Here is a 3,644-nt window from a genome sequence, read left to right as displayed (position 1 = left end):
TAAGTTTTAAGTAAGTTCCATGTAATACACTTTATAACTTTGTACCGAAAAAAGATAGGTTTTTCATTTGTTCAACAAAGTTTCATATTCTTAAATTTTCTTAACACAAAAAAGTTGATTTTTTTATTTTTAGTGTAGTAACTTTTTCATACTTTTTGACAATTTGCGATTATGGTCATTCATACAAATAATTGTTCCGAAGACACTTTTAAGCTAGGATGAAGATGAGAGGCGCTATGGAATTAAGTTCCACTTTTTGCCCCATTGAACCACTGTGCAATGGTAAGCTCGTTTTACATCGTTTCAAAATTAATTTGAAATCTTTCAAAAGACAGAGTGTCTGAAAACAGTGCTTCAAAACTTTTTACTCTTTTTACTTTTTATTGTTGGTAAACCAATGTTACATAATACCTATCCGAAATTGCTCAATGTTTGGGTACATCGAAGTAACTTCCACTGGGCAAATATAATAATTAAATTATATAAAATAATTATGTGAATTATCGCTTTTTGCATTGTCAAAACAGATACAGCCACTTATCAGTGAAAGTAAAGTATGCGCTCACCATATGGCTTTTAACAATTCTAAATTCATCGGTATTTATACACTTGTGTTATTTGAAACAATCGAAATACTTATTGTATTTTATGGAAGGATATGTACTAGGGTGGGGAATCGATATATGGAAAAAACGAAACTTGATAGCAGAAAGCCAGAACCAAGTTTGTTTTGTTCTATTTGGGGCCCCAAACAATCCTAAATGTATCGGAAGTCGATTGGTTTTGTCTCTGCTTGGCGCATTGCATTTCAAATTTATATGGAGATTTGTATGGAAAAACCAACTTTTATGCATTTTCCAATCTAAAGAGCTCAAAATGGCTCAAACGATAGGTTTCATGACTTCAAATGGTAGGTTTTTTGATGCCTAACAACTTGGCCGAAGACACTAAAGAGCTAGGGTGTCCCAAAAAATACTAGAGCTGTTCAAAGTTGAGTATGTAGAAATTTATGTTGCAAACCATGTTTTCTGCTAACACTGCCATTGTACCGGCGTCAGTCAGATTTCCATCAGAAGTAACCTTTGAAACACGTTGTAGATTCTTTCTACGCCTAGAATATTGACCTAAATTTGTTTTGCTAAGTGTACAAACTCGTGACGATAGGTTACTTCTGATGGGAATCCTACTGACGCCGGTACATTGGTAATGTTGGCAGAAAACAAGATTTTCTGCATTTAAATCGCCATATTTAACTTTGAACAGCTATAGCTCTTTTTAGAGACATCCTAGCTCTTCAGTGTCTTTTGCAAAGTTGTTAAGCAGGTATTAGACGAAGCAAATATTTGCTATTTTTCAATACAGATTATATTTTGTTTTTGTGTTTCTGATAAGAAGTTCTTTCTGTAACATGTTCACCGCGAGAGACGTTGGAAAAATTATGTTTTGGTACAATGACTGTAGTGCTTTTTTTTTTTTTTGAAAATTTCACATGATATGCGTGAATAAATGTGCATTAACTTTTCTAAAATATTTCGTTTGTCTACACCAACAAAAATATTTTTTTATCGCGAGCACAATTGCATAACCTTTTAAGACGGAAGCTGCGTGGCCGCAAGGTTACAGAGTCTGCTTTGTCAGTCGATATCAATAAGAATTAACCATGGGTTTATTCTCAGGCTCCCCCATCAATTACCTTTCCTTTACTCTAAATTCTATTATACCTTTGTGTGACTTTCTCTTAACGAAAATAATTCCCTATCATCAATAAAACTGACCCAAAGGGCGCACGATTTTAGTTGAAAAGTATTGCAGTTTTAGAAAAATCTTGCATTCATTCCTAGGGTCCAATGAAAAACAATGAGACAGGTGAGTACGATCAGCCAACCTACTTGTTTCGGGAAAAACATGGGAAATGTGGTCCCATAAGCTTCTGTACTGGTTAGTGGAGCAAAATGGACACAGCTTTGCTAGAAGCTTTGTGAGATGATAGTTTACGACAATAAATATTCAAAATTTTGAGTTGTGTCGTTATCCGACGATACAATGGTCACTTCTTCACAATGCACTTCGTTTGGAGATAAACACTTTGGCGATACGCTGCAGTTTCCAAGGAATCACACGGATTCTTGCAAAGCTGTGAATTGACTTTCACTGTCTTCCAGCAGACTATTTTACTACCGGAGACACCCGACTTTGCAATGTAAGTAAACAAGAAAATAATTGCAAGTGATGAATAAAATGTATTTTTTTTGTCATTTTGAGTAGCTTCATGTTAATTACGAGCGGAATCTGTACGCGGCCGTAGTCACAGGAAGCTGAGGTCTATACCGGGTGCGCTTGAAGCTTCCAATGCCGAACTTGAGTGAAACATACCAGCACGAGAACATGAAGAAGGTTTGTCTTACTTTGTGTGTGTGTTTTTTTTTTAATTTGACCAGAGTAAATCCTAATCCAGAAACTGCTGTTGCTGGACTACTGCTGCTGTTGGGACTACTGTTGCTGCTGGGACTATTACTACTGCTGCTGGGACTGCTGCCGAACTGTTGCCTCCAAGCAGTTTCGTGGAAACTCTAGGAACAACTATTACAACATGATCCAATGATCAACTGGAAGGCTCAGAAATATTGAAACGGATAGGTAAAATTGCTCCAGCGGGAGAACCTTGGTAAAATTTCAAAGTTTCCGTAATGAGAACAATTGTTTATTTTTTCCTTAATTTTACTTCCTAGACTGATACGAAAAATTCAGCGATTGCGACATCGATCGGGCAAGCAAGTCTACACAATTGGAACGCTGCGTTCATACACATATCCTGTTGTTACCAGGAAATGATTCAATTAAATGAACAAACTGAATAAAATTCAAATCAATCTATTGTACGCTCTTTTAAATGATAGAATGATCAAAATAAACAAAAAGAATAAAAACTTAAATTATTGTAAACTTTTTTTTAGTGATTACAATACCCTTGCTAACAAGTCTAGCGTGGTAGTAAAGTTTATTCACTTTGCTCGTGTACCGTCAGCGTTTGACGGTCCGTTTGGATTTTCTTGCGTCAGTCCCCTTTATCTATTCACTCTTGTCATACCTATTCACCTATGGGTTGTTTATATAAAGTTATATGCGAATTACAATAACAGAGTTAAGCGCTATTCTCACTGCTTTCGGGCAGTGTCCAAGCTGTGGCGCGAATGCAAAAAAAAACGAAAATATTTCACTGCCACATAGTCACATCATCGCAAGTTGCTGCCATGCACTCTCCGGGACGCAGAAAATATCGTCGGCAACGATATTTTTTCATTTTCACGGCGACAACACGGCACTGTCCCGGACATTGCACAGCGGCTTGGTGTGAATACGTTCGAAATAGCGCTGTATTAATAATTAGAGACACCTCACCACTTCGGCTGTCGCACCTGGATATGCGAATGACCTACACGATTGAAACAAAGCGGATTTTTTTTATATATAAACTAGATTTATGCAGTTACACACTCCAAACACGCAAGCCCAGTGAATAGTTGTAGGCTTTGCAGACAAAACGGTTAAGATCGAATTTGTGAAGATTTTCTTAGCTTCAAAATTTCAAATTTTTTTAAAAATTGAATATAAAACTATAAAATTTCTGTGCCGTTTCAAGAAAA

General features: G+C 36.4%; 1 long non-coding RNA gene across 1 annotated transcript; it reads left to right on the top strand.

The window, feature by feature from the left end:
- Positions 1 to 1,425: 1,425 nt before the first annotated feature.
- LOC129722147 (uncharacterized) lies at positions 1,426 to 2,852 on the top strand. Its single transcript, XR_008727560.1, has 3 exons — positions 1,426 to 2,394; positions 2,456 to 2,665; positions 2,730 to 2,852. It is a non-coding gene; the product is annotated as an uncharacterized LOC129722147 (long non-coding RNA).
- The last annotated feature ends 792 nt before the right edge of the window (positions 2,853 to 3,644 follow it).

Source organism: Wyeomyia smithii, chromosome 2, assembly GCF_029784165.1.
Source record: "Wyeomyia smithii strain HCP4-BCI-WySm-NY-G18 chromosome 2, ASM2978416v1, whole genome shotgun sequence".
In the NCBI taxonomy this organism is placed as follows: domain Eukaryota; kingdom Metazoa; phylum Arthropoda; class Insecta; order Diptera; family Culicidae; genus Wyeomyia; species Wyeomyia smithii.
Note: the sequence above shows the minus strand (reverse complement) of the source record. Positions and strands in the feature narration are given on the sequence as shown.